Source organism: Lepus europaeus, chromosome 20 (assembly GCF_033115175.1).
Source record: "Lepus europaeus isolate LE1 chromosome 20, mLepTim1.pri, whole genome shotgun sequence".
Classification (NCBI taxonomy): domain Eukaryota; kingdom Metazoa; phylum Chordata; class Mammalia; order Lagomorpha; family Leporidae; genus Lepus; species Lepus europaeus.
The window spans coordinates 55494908-55511435 of NC_084846.1; the positions used below are offsets into that span (position 1 = coordinate 55494908).

The 16528-nt window shown below is 40.7% G+C and overlaps 1 protein-coding gene and 1 pseudogene across 6 annotated transcripts in view; both read left to right on the forward strand.

Annotated features, from left to right (window-relative positions):
- Positions 1-16528, forward strand: part of MTERF1 (mitochondrial transcription termination factor 1) — a 410515-nt gene that overhangs the window by 88716 nt on the left and 305271 nt on the right. The window lies entirely within an intron of this gene.
- Positions 12147-12892, forward strand: LOC133750100 (centromere protein H-like; annotated as a pseudogene).

Here is a 16528-nt window from a genome sequence, read left to right on the forward strand (position 1 = left end):
AAGGACTCATTATTTGGCTTTACTCCATGGGAATGGGAATTTGGTAATCAAGTGTATCCTTACAGTTTATAGTTTTCTTCCACACTAGAAAGAAATGAATAAGGAGCTTGTGTATTTCCTTTGATGATGTGTATTTGCTCTTTGGAGATAGGTTTGTTCATAGGAGAGTGACTTCCCTTGAGTTGTAAAAAGCAACTGGCCTCCTCTCCAATTGGCAATAACTGAATATCCCAAAAGATTGTTCATTTTTACATTTTACTACATCTTGGGAATCTGGACACTTCCAGATATCCTTACATAGGATCTTGTACTAAGAGATTTCTTTTCTACTATGCTTCTCAATCAAGCTTTCTCAGTATCTTGCATTGATACTATTTGGACGTGCTTTTGCCTTCTCAGCCAGGCATCCATCTGACGTAGATATGATTTTAGACATAGCTTAAGTGTTGTAGTTATCTACCTTGCAATCAAATATATGATATGGAATTCATCACTATCATAACTTCAAAATATTGGATGGTTATAGAGATCTTCAAGAGCTTAGATAACTTTTTTAATGTATTGGATTTAATTTTTTTAAAGATTTATTTATTTGATAGGCAGAGTTACAGGGAGGCAGAGACAGAGTAGAACAGAGAGAGGTCTTCTATCCTCTGGTTCATTCCCCAAATGGCCACAATGGCTGGAGATGGGCCGATTTGAAGCCAGGAGCCAGGAGCTTCTCCTGGGTCTGCCCATAAATGCAGGGGCCCAAGGACTTGGACCATTTTCTTTCTCTTTCTTTCTTTCTTTCTTTCTTTCTTTCTTTCTTTCTTTCTTTCTTTCTTTCTTTCTTTCTTTCTTTCTTTCTTTCTCTCTTTCTCTCTCTCTCTCTCTCTCTCTCTCTCCCTCCCTCCCTCCCTTTCTTTTTGACAGGCAGAGTGGACAGTGAGAGAGAGAGACAGAGAGAAAGGTCTTCCTTTGCCGTTGGTTCACCCTCCAATGGCCACCGTGGCCGGCACGCTGTGGCCGGCTCACTGCGCTGATCCGAAGGTAGGAGGCAGGTGTTTCTCCTGGTCTCCCATAGGGTGCAAGGCCCAAGCACTTGGGCCATCCTCCACTGCACTCCCGGGCCATAGCAGAGAGCTGGCCTGGAAGAGGGGCAACCAGGACAGAATCCGGCGCCCCGATCGGGACTAGAACCTGGTGTGCCGGCACCACAGGTGGAGGATTAGCCTATTGAGCTGCGGCACCGGCCATGGACCATTTTCTACTGCTTCCCCAGGCTAAAGCAGAAAATTGGATCAGAAGTAGAGCAGCCGGGACTTGAACCACCACCTATTTGCGATGCCAGCACTGTAGACAGCGGTATTACCCACTATGCTACAGTGCCGGTCCCAAACTTAGACAGTTTTTAATCCTGGATGACTTAGATGTTCGATTGCTTAAAAGCAGATGATCTCTAGAGGTTGTTTCTTGTGGTATAATTTTTTTTAAAAATCTTTTTTTTTTTAATTTATTTATTTGACAGAGTTAGACAGTGAGAGAGAGAGAGAGAGAGAGAGAGAGAGAGAAAGAAAGGTGTTCCTTCCATTGGTTCACCCCCCAAATGGCTGCCATGGCTGGTGCTGCGCCGATCTGAAGCCAGGAGCTAGGTGCTTCTTCCTGGTCTCCCATGTGGGTGCTGGGCCCAAGCACTTGGGCCGTCCTCCACTGCACTCCCGGGCCGCAACCGGAAGAGGAGCAACCGGGACTAGTACCTGGCGCCGCATTAGCCAAGTAAGCCGTGGCGCTTGCCCTCTTGTGCTATAATGTTAATGTCATACATGAAACTATTCTTCAGAGATGAGAAAAGATAATTAGCTGAAATATTTTACTGCCCAGTAACAATTTATCTCCAGTTCTGAAATGTTTTGCCCATTTTCTTGATCATGTCTGTTTCTGGATTGTATTAAACAGAACTGTTGTTTTTATTGCTGAATTCCCTACTGGTACCCTGGTTTTAGGCAGTGACATTCACTAGATATTCTATTTAAAATAATAAAAAAAACTTTTTAGAAGGGTAGTTCATAGTGGGAAGGGAAGTGAGCATAAAGAGGTGTAGATTTTTCTAATTAAAAAAGTAACGTGCACTGATTATATAAAACTTAGAAAGGATGAAAAACAAGAAAATAACTCTCACTTCTAAGACTCATGTTTCACTTCTAAGAAATTAGACTTCTATGAGATAAAACTATTTGAAAGGTGTGGACAATCTCTCAGCTATTCTATTGTATCTATTGAACATTCTATTGTATGTATTATATATATATATTAACCTAGATAAGACCACGTCAGTTAGGTGGCCCTCGGAGTCCAGAATATATAATTTTTGAGAGTTTATTTATTTATTTGGAAGGCAGACTGATAGAGAAAGTGAAAGTGTGCATGAGTGAGTGAGAGTGTGCATGGGGGAGAAAGAGAGAGAGTGCGATCATCTGTCTGCTGGTTCCTGTTTCACTACTTGGGATGCTCTGTATCCCTTACCTTGTTCCTTCACTTTTGTCTTAAAGTCACAAACTTAGAGATTTGCTCTTTCCTAAACCTGCTCCTGTCTGATTCTATCAATAGCTAGTGTTTTGGGACAGAGTGTGGAATAATTGGTGGGGTGAAGAGCCAAGTAGAATGAGAAGTACCTCTTTGGACTCTCTTCCATTCTTAAATCCCACTTTAATCATATTTTTAGTCTTTCTAGTGAATATCTCTCAGACCTGTACTTTTTTTTTTTTATCTCCAATCCCTCTGAAACTTCCAGCTATACTATAAGGATTTCCGCCTAACTCCCCAAGCTTCTGAGATATGATATAAAGTATTTCTTCCTCCATATTAACCCTAGCTTTTCCTCTTAACATCCCACTTTTGTTGGTAGCTGAACAGTTAAATTATTTACTGGCCTTGGCTTTTCTTGTTTCCCTACTTCAATCTTATGTATTCATGCTTAGAAACATTTATTTAACCTCCTCCCTTCTTTCCCTTCTTTTTATTCCTATGTGATTCTTCCAACTCCCACCCCCAAGTTTGAATTCTTTCTTTGTCTTTTTTTTTTTTTTTTTTTGTGACAGGCAGAGTGGATAGTGAGAGAGAGAGACAGAGAGAAAGGTCTTCCTTTTTGCCGTTGGTTCACCCTCCAATGGCCGCTGCGGCCGGCTCATCGCGCTGATCTGAAGCCAGGAGCCAGGTGCTTCTCCTGGTCTCCCATGCGGGTACAGGGCCCAAGGACTTGGGCCATCCTCCACTGCCTTCCCGGGCCATAGCAGAGAGCTGGCCTGGAAGAGGGGCAACCGGGATAGAGTCCGGCGTCCTGACCGGGACTAGAACCAGGTGTGCCGGCGCCGCAAGGCGGAGGATTAGCCTGTTAAGCCACGGCGCCAGCCATCTTTGTCTTTTTTTTAAAGAAAAGTTTATTTATTTATTTGAAGGTCAGATTTACACAGAGAGAGGAGTAGCAGAGAGAGAGAGAGAGAGAGAGAGAGAGAGAGAGAGGGAGGGAGGGAGGGAGAGAGGTCTTCCATCTGCTAGATCACTCCTCAATTGGCTGCAGTGGTCAAAGCTGAGCCGAGCTGAAGCCAGGAGCCAGGAGCTTCCTGTGGGTCTCCCACGTGAGTGCAGGGGCCCAAGGACTTGGGCCATCTTCTACTGCTTTCCCAGGCCACAGCAGAGAGTTAGATCAGAAGTGGAGCAGCCAGGACTTGAACTGGCATCCATATGGGATGCCAGCACTGCAGATGGTGACTTTACCTGCTATACCACAGCACCAGCCCCACTTTGTCTTTCAGTGGTCATCTTTGAGTAATTGGTTTCCCCAATTCTAGTTTATCTCCCTCTAAATAGTATGGCACATTGCCACTAAGTTCATTGTTCGACTTAATTTAATGATTTTATATTACACATTCAGTAAAGTACTTACTCTTCAGCCTAGCATTCAAGATTGTCTATCATTTGACTCGAGCCCACATTGTCAGTGCAATTTTTCTATTTTTTTCTATATTGGAGATTAGTAGTTTTGAACTCTCACTGCATCTGAATTTCTTAGATAGAGTTAAGAAGTAAAAATGCTTGGGCCCCCATTTTCAGAACAAGTAATCGTATTTTTGAAAACAGCAGAGGCTACGGAGCTGTGTTGTAGAAGATTTAATATCCTCCTGCAGCGTTGGCATCCCTTATGAATGAAGTTGGAATCCTGGCTGCTCCACTTCCAGTTCAGCTCACTGCTAATGTGCCTGGGAAAGCAGTGGAAGATGGCCCAACTACTTGGGCCTGTGCACTCATGTGGGATACCTGAAAGAAGCTTCTGGCTCCTGGCATTGGCCTGGCCCATTCCTGACTGTTGTAGCCATTTGGGGAGTAAACCAGTGGATGGAAGATCATTTCTTCCTGTTCCTTCTCCTTCCCTTGTTTCGCCCTTCTCCTTCTCTTGCTCCTCTTCCTCCCCCTTCCTCTATATCTCTGTCTTTCAAATACATAACAAAATTTTCTTTTTTAAAGAAAATACCTGAGATTCATCAAAGCAAAGAAGACTAGGTAAACTAAAATTCTATGTACGGAAGAGTTCTTTTGAGGTTGAGATCACTGACTGCTCCTGCCTCCCCCAGGAGAGCATTTTCTTAGTCTTATGTTATGGGTTGTAGGCTTTTGGCTGAAGATTAGGCCAGTCTAGGCAGAGGGCCTCTAATGGGAGAGAAAATTCTGTGGAACTTTTGATGATTGGTGTTGGCATGATGGACTTGAATTCTAAAGAGCCTACAACACATAAATATTTTCCCAATGAGACATTTAATAGGACTGAGAAACTTATCTGTAAATGATAGAAACTTTAAAAGAAAACTTTGGTATTATAGAAAATACTGGAAAAGACGGACAAGGAAAAAATGGACTTAAATGAAGATTGCAGAAGTAGGAAATTATACAAAATAAAATGGCCACCCAAGAGCTAAAATTAAAAAAAAAAATGCAATATCTGAAATAAAGTAGTGATTGGATGCCCTGTATTTCTTTCTCTCATCTAATTGCTCTGGCCAGGACTTTTAGCTCTATGTTGAATGAAAGTGATGAACATTGGTATTTCTGCCATGTTTCAGACCTTAGAAAGCCTTCAGCATGTTTTTTTCCACTCAAAATGATATTAACTGTTGGCTTGTTATGTATGGCCTTTATTATGTTGAGGTATGCTACTTCCATACCTAATTGTTCCAAGTTTTTATCATAAAGGGTGCTGAATTTTATCAAATAACTTTTTTTCATCTATTGAAATTGACCATAAGATATTTTCCTGATTATGTGGTATATCACATTTCTTGATTTGCATTAAGGTACTAATAGGAATTCTATACTTAGTAAATATATCCTTCAAAAATGATTGTGAAAAGAAAAAGAAAGTGATACAAGGATTTTCAAAAAAGAAAAAAAAACCAAAATATTTTGTTATTTGTATTGTACTATGATAAGTATATGTAGGAAAATGATAAATGATTAAAGAATAATAAGAAGTGAAGATCACTGGAAACAGTAAATTGAATTAATAAACAAAGTCAATAAAATTAATAATAAAATTTTATTAATGAAATTAATAAGAAAATATTTGAAATAGTAACAAAAATATCTGTGAGATTTTAAACCAAAGTGAAAAATATGGCAATATTTGCACAAAATGCCGAAGGGAGAAAGGAGTTAAACTAATCTAAGATTGGCACATTTTCTTTTTTTTGGATTTATTTATTTACTGGAGAGGAAGAGTTTATTTATTTACAGAGAGAGGGAGAGACAGAGAAAAAGGTCTTTCATCTGCTGGTTCACTCCCCAGATGGCTGCAATGGCCATAACTGAGCCAACCCGAAGCCAGGAGCCAGGAGCTTCTTCCACATCTTCCACATGGGTTCAGGGGCCCAAGGACTCAGGCCATCTTTTATTGCTTTCCCAGGCCATCAGCAGGGAGCTGGACTGGAAGTGGAGCAGCTGGGACTTGAACTGATGGCCATGTGGGATGCTGGCCCTGCAGTTGAAGGCTTAACCTACTGCGCCACAACGCTGGCCTCAGTTGGCATATTATTAAGGCAATGTGAAAAGTATGAATTTCAAATAATTTATATTAATTCAAGAATGCATATAGTAATTGCCAACAAATAGTAATACATAAAGCTATTAGAGGAGTTAAAAAGGAAATAATAAAAAACACTTGATCAATCCAAAAGGAGACAGAAAAAAACAGGTAAAGGAATAAAAAAGGAATAATACAGAGAAAAACATCAAAAGATAGCCTGAACTCAGTATATTTGTGACTATATTCAATGTAAATGAACTAAATGAGTTGCAAATATTGTTACACTGGAGCCAACAATGTCCTGTTTAAAGGAGCCGTTTTTTAAATAAAAGATCGCAGATACTTTTGACTACAAAATCATGAAAGAGATGTATCACGTAAACACAACCCAAATGCCAGTCAATGTAGTTGTAACTTAAAAGTAAACTTTAAGACAAAAAGTGGGGGGCTGGCACTGAGGCATAGAAGGCTAAGCCTCTGCCTGCAGTACCAGCATCCCATAGAAGTTCCGGTTCAAGTCCCAGCCGCTCCACTTCTGATCCAGTTCCCTGCTAATGTGCCTGGGAAGGCAGCAGAAGATGGCTCCATTACTTGTGCCCCTGCACCCGTGTGGGAGACCCAGAAGAAGCTCCTGGCTCCTGGCTTCGGAGCAGCCCAGCTCTGGCTATTGCAGCAACATGTGGAGTAAACTAGTGGATGGAAGATATTTCTCTTCTCTTCTCTTCTCTTCTCTCTCTCTCTCTCTCTCTCTCTCCCTGCTCCCTTCTCTTTATCTATCTCCATCTTTCAAATAAATAAATAAATAAATAAATACTTTGAAAAAAACAGACAAAAAGGACATTTATTGATGTTGAGAGGACCAATTTAATAGGAAGGTTCAATAAACACTTAAGATAGCTTTAAAATACATAAACCTAACAAGATTAAACAGACAAATAGATTTTAATATTCTCTTCCAGTAACTGGTAAGGCACTCTTAAATGGCTCAAATGGCTAACATCAATATTGAAGATGTGAACACCATTAAACAACCTAATGTAGTTCATATTCACGAAGCACCACACACAACTGTAGAATGCCCATTCTTTTCAGATGCTCATGGAGTATTTACAAAAGTAGGAACACACGCTGAAACATAAAGCAAATCTCAACAAGTTTCAAAGGATTGAAATCCTAGACAATGTTTTTTCACTACAGTAGAATTCAACTAGAATTCAATAATTAAAGATAACTGGAAAATCTTCAAATGTTTAGACCTTAAGAAGTACACTTCTTACAAAATATTGAGTCAAAGAAAAAATCATAATGAATACTAGAATACATTTTAAGCTAAGCTATAATTAATAAGCAAACAAAATAAAACACCAAGAGCAGAAACCATTGAAATAGAAAGCACTTATTTATTGGGAAGGTTGGTTCAGTTTCCTCATATGGAAAGGAGATAAAAATTGAACCTGCATCATTGGATACTTGTGAGAACTAGATAAAACACTCTTAGAATGGTGCTTGCTTGTCATATATAGTATGCACTCAACAAATGTTAACTGCTACTGCTGCCACTACCACCACCATCATTATTATTACTATGAATACAGATGAGCAATAGGTGCATATTTCTTTCCTTTTTTTAAAAAAATATAGTAACTACATGAGCTATGAAGAGTCTAGAGGTTCTAAAGCAACTGATGTCTAACTTGACCTGGGTGGAGTTTCAGGCTCCTGGCTTCAGCCTGGCCAAGCCCTGGCCACTGTGGCCTGTTGAGGAGTCAATCAGCAGGTGGAATATCTCTTTCTATCTCTCCTCCTCTCTCTGTAACTCCACCTTTAAAAAAAAAAAAAAAACCTTTTAAAGAAAGAATTAGGTGAATTCCTGCGCATGGATGAATTTGTGGTACCACAGTGTCCCTTTCTTTTTTGAGCTGTGTGATCATCTTCTTTTTTTTTTTTTTTAATAGAAAACCTTTTTGGCCGCAGCGCGCTACTGCGGCGGCCATTGGAGGGTGAACCAACGGCAAAAGAAAGACCTTTCTCTCTGTCTCTCTCTCACTGTCCACTCTGCCTGTCAAAAATAAAAAAAAAAAAAAGAAAACCTTTTTTTTTTTTTTTTTGACAGGCAGAGTGGACAGTGAGAGAGAGAGACAGAGAGAAAGGTCTTCCTTCCGTTGGTTCACCCCCCAAATGGCAGCTATGGCCAGCATGCTGTGCCGATCCAAAGCCAGGAGCCAGGTGCTTCTCCTGGTCTCCCATGGGGTGCAGGGCCCAAGCACTTGGGCCATCCTCCACTGCCTTCCCGGGCCATAGCAGAGAGCTGGCCTGGAAGAGGGGCAACTGGGATAGAGTCCGGCATCCTGACCGGGACTAGAACCTGGTGTGCCGGCGCTGCAAGGCGGAGGATTAGCCTGTTAAACCACGGCGCCGGCCTAATAGAAAACTTTTATTTAATAAATATAAATTTCGGAAGTACAACTTTTGGATTATAGTAGTTCCTCTCCCCTATAACCACCCCCCAACCCACAAACCATCCCATTTCCTACTCCCTCTCCCATCCCATTCTTCATTAAGATTCATTTGTAATTATCTTTATATAAAGAAGATCAACTCTATACTAAGTAAAGATTTCAACAGTTTGCACCCACACAGACACACAAAGTATAGCATACTGTTTGAAGACTAGTTTTACCGTTAATTCTCATAATACAACACATTAAGGACAGAGATCCTACATGGGGAGTAAGTGCACAGTGACTCCTGTTGTTGATTTAACAATTGACACTCTTATTTATGATGTAAGTGATCACCCAAGGCTCTTGTCATGAGCTGCCAAGGCTATGGAAGGCTCTTGAGTTCACAAACTCCAATCTTATTTAGACAAGGCCATAAGCAAAGTAGAAGTTCTCTCCTCCCTTCAGAGAAAGGTACCTCCTTCTTTGATGGCCCCTTCTTTCCACCAAGATCTCACTCACAGAGGTGATCATCTTCTTTGACTACTGACTGCGATTCTTTGCCATGTGGGGATTGATCTATCTCTCCAACTCCGTGATTTTACTTTTCATATCCTATACCAAAATTTTTTAGAAGATACGAGATAAAAATAATATACTAATTAAAATTATGTGGCATTTAACCTCATGATTAAGATGCCCACATCATATATTGAAGTACTTAGGTTTAATCCTCAACTTTGGCTCCTAGCTCTAGCTTTCTGCCAATGCAGACTCTGTGAGGCAGTAGTGATGGCTCAAGTAATAAGATCCATGTCATATATGTGGGAACCTTGTTAGTGTTTCTGGCTTCTGGCTCTGGTCCCAGCCAGCTCTGGCTGTTTTAGGGCATTTGGGGGAGTGAACTGGTAGATGAAAGCTCTCATTATCTACCTCTCATTATCTATTAGTCTCACTATCTATTAGTCTCATTATCTGCCTCTCATTATCTGTCTAGCTCTATCAATCTTGTTATTTCTCTGCCTCTCAAATAAATAAAAAATAAAAAGACAAAGTGATTCTCTGTCCCTTAACTTTTTTCGAAAGATATTTATTTATTTATTTGAAAGGTATAGAGGGTTGGGGGAAGGCACAGAGACAAAGAGAGAAGTCTTCTATCCACTGTTTCACTTCCCAAATGGCCACAACAGGCAGGACTGGCACAGGCTGAAGCCAGGAGGCTGGAACTCCATCTGTGTCTCTCATGTTGGGTGGCAGGGACCCACGTACTTGGGCCATCTTCTATTGCTTTCCCAGGTGCATTAGCAGGGAGCTGGATTGGAAGTAGCTGGGATGTGAACTGGTGCTCATGGGGGATGCCATTGTGTGGCAGCTTAACCCACTGTACCACAACACTGGTCTCTCTCTTAACTTGTTTTTTTTTAAAGATTTATTTATTTATTTGAAAGAGTTACACAGAGAGAGGAGAAGCAGAAAGAGAGAGAGAGAGAGAGAGAGAGAGGTCCTCCATCTGCTGGTTCACTCCCCAGTTGGCCACAGTGGCCAGAGCTGTGCTGATCTGAAGCCAGGAGCCAGGAGCTTCCTCTGGGTCTCCCATGCAGGCGCAGGGACCCAAGGACTTGGGCCATCTTCTACTGCTTTCCCAGGCCATAGCAGAGAGCTAGATTGGAAGTGGAGCAGCCAAGTCTTGAACCAGTGCCTACATGGGGTGTTGGTGCCTCAGGCCAGGGTGTTAACCCGCTGTGCCACAGTGCTGGCCCCATCTCTTAACTTTTAAATTTGAAAAATAACAGACTTCTGGTTGTCATTAAACAGCATTCTTAGCACTAAATTACATGTCTTATGGGTGTTCAGGCAAAAGCATTCCATTGATCTTAGTATTGGTTGTCTTGTTCTGGAAAATACAAATCATTGCTGGGAAAGATGGAGTTTCTGTTATGAGCCCTCCTGTGAGCAGGCTCAGGCTGTGAGATGTGGACAGGGAGGTGTGTCCTTCCAGCAGAGAGATTCCTTCCTTCTGTTTGTCTGAGTTTTTTACCCCACTCCCCCTGTGGTCAACCTCATCAAGCGCCGACGCTTCTCGTCACTAAGTGTACAGTGTTGCACACGACTGTTATTTCAGTAGTTCAATCTCCTTTGCTCTGTACATTGAAGACTCCATACAACTTACTGCAGTTCAGTAGTTACTTTAAACTTTGTGGGAACATGCATTTTACTAATACCGGGTTGCCCCTTTTAGAGCAACATTACACCGTCATATTGATGCTGAATTACTTTACAGATTCAGATGCTTTTGAAATCTGGTCTGCATCAGGTATGGTACCTGTTAGTTTAAATGAATGAAAGGAAAGAAAGTGACTTTTTTCTTGACAGAAAATAGTATGCTTAATGAATTTGGATGGAAGTCGATACTGGTTTAAAATTCTGCAGGCTACTTATTATATCTGGGTTCCAGCGTGTAGGTCCCTCCAGTTCCCTAGATGTGTTCATCTGGCATTTGGGGGTAAATGATTTCGATACTTGTGGACAAGAATGTCTTGCTTCCATCATGCAGTGTGTCCCCAGCCTTTGCATGTTGCTTTAGCCAGGATGTTCATGCCTCTGATTCCTTCCAATGAGAACAGAAGATGGAAAATATAATCAGCTCATATATAAAAAGCCCTGTTTTTTTAAGTATTACCCTTAATTATTAAGTAAGTATGAAGCTAAATCCTATACTTGAAGATATCAATTTTACCTCATAACACTAACTTCAAATGTAGGAGAAACAAACTTAAAGGGGAAGAAAGCATAAATTTTGCTTGAAAACAATCATTGTGAATCTGCTTGAAAACCAATTAAAAGCTATGCACTTCATTTCTGGAAGACCGTCTTTTTCACATGTCATTCAGGATGTGATCACTCATCAACTTTTAGATAGATGTCTGCTCATGTTTCTCATTTTATTCATTGCAATTCCAATTCATCAAAGAATCTTAGAAAAAAATCTTTCTGAAATTCCATTCACAGTAGCCACAAAAATAAAGTATTTAGGAATAACTTTAACCAAAAAAGTGAAAGATATCTTTAATGAGAATTATCAAGCACTGATGAAAGAAGTCATCAAGGACACACAAAAAATGGAAAGGTATTCCTTCTTATGGATTGAAAGAGCCAGCATCATTAAATTGTCTTTACTGCCTAAAGGAATCTACAGATTCAGTGCAATCCTTATCAAAATACCTATGGCATTCTTTACAGAATTAGAAAAAGCAACCCTTAAATTTATATGGAATCACAAAAGACCCACAATAGCCAAGGCTATCCTGAACAAGAAAAGTCAAGCTGGAAGCATCATCATACCTGACTTCAAAGCATACCACAAAGCTATAGTAATTAAAACAGCTTGGCACTGGCATAAAAACCAACACATAGATCAATCAGTGGAGCAGAACAGAGAGCCCAGAAATTAGTCCAAATACATATAGCCAAACTGATTTTTTGACGAATGTGCTCAGACTCTACAGTGGAGTAAGGATAATCTCTTCAATAAATGATGCTGGCAAAACTGGATATATGTATGTGGAAGATTGAAATTAGATCCATACCTCTCACCATATAAAAAAATCAACTCTAGATGGATCAAGGCTGTGCCTAGGCTGCCTCTGGCAATGGAGTCGCAGCCAGAGAAGCGGGCAGCCACCGAACCTGCCAACTCGGGAGGGGAAGGCAGTGCAGGTGGGCTGCTGCAGGTCGCTGGTGGCTGTGTGGCACGCAGCGAGGACCGCGAAACCCTGCTGCTCAGGCTGCAAGCACAGATAAAACCACAGCTCAAGGAACACGAACCAATGGTTGATGCAAGTGAAGGGAAAACTCCAGAACAAACCATGCAAGAAAAGCAAGTCGAGGATAAAACTGAAGAACTGGAGGATGAAACTGAAGAGGTAAAAATTGCTTATGAAATGAAAAGTATTGCCTTAAACAGGATACAGCATTCAACTGCACTTCAAAATAACCTGAAGAAAATTGATGTCAAGAATAGTGAACTCATGGGTAACATGACACAAGTATTAAAGCTAAATAAATTAATAATAAGATCACAGGAGGAATCTCGAAATTTAGAGGGGAAAATGGCTTGATATCAAAGAGAAGAGATTGGATTTCAAAAAAAGCTTCAGAAAGTAAGCTTTTAGAAATGCAGACTGAAAAGAACAAACAGAAAGAAGATTTGGACAGTATTGAAAATTCTGACAAGATAAAGACCATACGACCAAACCTACAGATGGAGGTAAACATAACTACAGTCATTCAGCATGTGTTCCAGAACCTCATTTTGGGGAGCAAAGCTAATTGGGCAGAGGATTCTGCTTTGAAAGAAATTGTTCTGCCACTTGAGAAGAATCTCACCAGGATCTAATGAGAATTCTCCTGTGGCATTTTTGCTTTTGTCTTTGATGTGTCATTTAAATACCCGATTTCAAGAGAACTGAGTTTTTGGAACTATTCTAATACTGCAATTTTTTTAGCTTGAGTCAATAATATGAAATCTATTATTTTAAATATTATAATTAAGTGGCTGATATACTATAAAAGAACCCTGAAATCTTATCCTTGAAAGGAAGATGTTTGGTCCAACTTTGCATTGAACATGAACATTTTCTGTAACATTCCTGGCCAGTCTTAATTCTTATTATGAATACATTTGTGCATTTGTCACACCAAAGTGTTAGAAAAGTATATCCAATCTGTTAGCAGTTTCTTTTTTTTTTTAAGATCTATTTTATTTATAATAAATAACAGAGACAGAGAGTCTTCCAGCAGTTGGTCCACTCCCCAGATGGCCACGACAGCAGGAGTGGAGCAGCCGGAACTAGAACTGCCGCCCATATGGAATGCCGGCACTGCAGGCCAGGGCTTTAACCTGCTGTGCCACAGCACTGGCCCCTGTTAGCAGTTTTTAGTAATTATTTGTAGTAGGATTGCAAGTTACTCTCTCTTTCTGTATTTAATATGTATTACTTTTATAATTTAAGGAATAAAAGGAATAAATGTTACTTCTTTTTTTTTTTTTTTTTTTTTTTTTTTTTTTTTTTTTTTTTTTACAGGCAGATTGGACAGTGAGAGAAAGAGACAGAGAGAAAGGTCTTCTTTCCGTTGGTTCACCTCCCCAAATGGCCGCTAAGGCTGGCCTGCTGCAGCCGGCACACTGTGTTGATCTGAAGCCAGGAGCCAGGTGCTTCTCCTGGTCTCCCATGTGGGTGCAGGGCCCAAGGACTTGGGCCATCCTCCACTGCACTCCCGGGCCACAGCAGAAAGCTGGACTGGAAGAGGAGCAACCAGGACAAAATCCAGCATCCCAACCAGGACTAAAACATGGGGTGCCGGCGCCGCAGGTGGAGGATTAGCCTAGTGAGCCATGGCGCTGGCCTAAATGTTACTTTTTAAAAAAAAGATGTATTTTATTTATTTGAAAGAGTTACAGAGAGATTTCCTAGGCCATAGCATAGAGCTGGATAGGAAGAGGAGCAGCCGGGACTAGAACCAGCGTCCAAATGGGATGTGGATGCCTCAGGCCAGGGCGTTAACCTGCTGCACCACAGCGCTGGCCCCAAATGTCACTCTTAATAATAATAATAATAAAAAGATGGATCAAAGGCCTAAATTTAAGGTCTGAGGCTGTGAGTTGCTGGAAGAAAATGTAGGGAAACACGAAGACATTTGTGTAGGGGATGATTTCTTCAACAAGACCCCTAAAACAGCAGCAACAAGAGCAAAACTAGAAAAATGGGATTATATCAAACTCAAAAGCTTCTGCACAGCAAAGGAAATGAAGAGACATTCAACAGAGTGGGAAAAAATATTTGTGAGCTACCTGTTTGACAAAGGATTAGCATCCAGAATATATAAGCAACTTAAAACACTCAGCAACAAAAAACAACCAATCCAGTGAAGACATGGGCAAAGGACTTTAACAGAAAATTCTCAAAAAGAAGAAATACAAATAGTCAACAAATACATGAGAAAATGCTCAACATCACGCCATCAGGGAAATGCAAATCAAAACCACAATGAGATATCACCTCACCTCTGTCAGAATGGCCAAAATCCAAAATACAGAGGGTAACAAATGTTGGTGAGGGTGTGGAGAAAGGGGAACTCTTATGCACTACTGACGGAACATAAATTAGTACAGCCACTGTGGAAGCACTATGGAGATTTCTTAAAAAACTAGAAGTAGGGTAGGTATTGTGACATAGCAGGTAAAGCCACCTCCTGCAATGCCAGAATCCCATATGGGCAACAGTTTGTGTCTGCTGCTCAACTTCTGATCCATCTTCCTTCTAATGGCCTGGGAAAGCAGTGGAAGATGGCCCATGTGTTTGGGCTCCTGCTACCCATGTGGGAGACCCAGATGAAGCTCCTGGCTCCTGGCTTTGGCCTGATCTTTGTGGCCATCTGGGGAGTGAACCAGTGATAGAAGATCTCTCTGTGAACTCTGACATTCAAATAAATGAATAAATCTTTACAAAAAACCCTCTAGAAATAGACTTGCAATATGATCTACAACCCCACTACTGTGTATATACCCAAAAGGTGTGAACATGTTATCAAAGAGATACCTGCTCCACCATGTTTATAGCAGCATTGTTCACAATAGCCAAAATTTGGAATCAACCAATGTGTCCATCATCAGATAAAGAAAATGTGGTATATATACACAATGAAATATTATTGAACTATAAAAAATATTGAAAGTCTACTATTTGCATAAAAAAGGATGTAACTGGAGGACATCATGTTAGGTAAAATAAGAAAGACAAACACAGAAAGACAAACACTGCATGTTCTCCCTTATATGGGGGGGCTAAAATTAGAAGGAAAAAAAGAAAGGAAAGAAAGAAAGAAATGCCTGTGTGTATCAGTATTGCTACAAGTAGTTTTACAAAATTTTTATACCTTTGTCAAACTGATGGTTAAGTATATTATACTACTATAGTTTTAATAATCTGTGATTATATTAAAATTTACTGTATCTGGGTGAAATGGTCATTTTTCCATTCAATTATTGTTTATAGCTATTGCCTATATTTCTACTAAACTGGAGTCTTTTTGCTTTTTACTTGTTAAACTTAATTTGGTGAAGCATTAAGCCTTTTCACTGTAATGTAAATTTAAAATATTTTGTCTCAAAAACTAAAAAAGAAAAAAAAAAGGGAGAAGAAGGGAGAGTGGGATGGGGAGAAGGAAAGGGAGGGAGGAAGATGGGAATATCATTATATTCTTAGAATTATACCTACAAACTCTATTTAATCTGTTAAAAACTTACTAAAAATTAAAAAAGGAAAATAGTATCTTTCCTTTTTTTTTTTTTTTTTGACAGGCAGAGTGGACAGTGAGAGAGAGAGACAGAGAGAAAGGTCTTCCTTTTGCCGTTGGTTCACCCTCCAATGGCCACCACGGCCAGCGCACTGCGCTGATCTGAAGGCAGGAGCCAGGTGCTTCTCCTGGTCTCCCGTGGGGTGCAGGGCCCAAGCACTTGGGCCATCCTCCACTGCCTTCCCGGGCCATAGCAGAGAGCTGGCCTGGAAGAGGGGCAACCGAGACAGAATCTGGTGTCCCGACTGGGACTAGAACCAGGTGTGCCGGCGCCGCAAGGCGGAGGATTAGCCTGTTGAGCCTATTGAGCCGCGGCGAAAATGGTATCTTTCCAGCAGACACCTCTTCCCCCCTTTGTGGTTGGTTTCCACATTTAAGAGATGATGTGGTTCTGAGGGAGGCTTTGTTATTCTATTATGGAGGATTTGTTATTCTGTTACGGTGTAGGGAAGGTCTATAGAGATGCCCGTGGATGATCCTCACAACCATGAGACAGGTGGAATCAAGATCATAATGCATAATAATGCATAATGCAAGATCATAAAGCATAACAGTCCTGTGCCTCGATTCTCTTACCAAAGAGTGCATGGCCACCCTGGAACCAGAGCAGGGTGGCTGGGTTTTGCGACCAGGACTCATGAGTTCAAGCCAGAACTATGCTATTGATAAGCTCTGT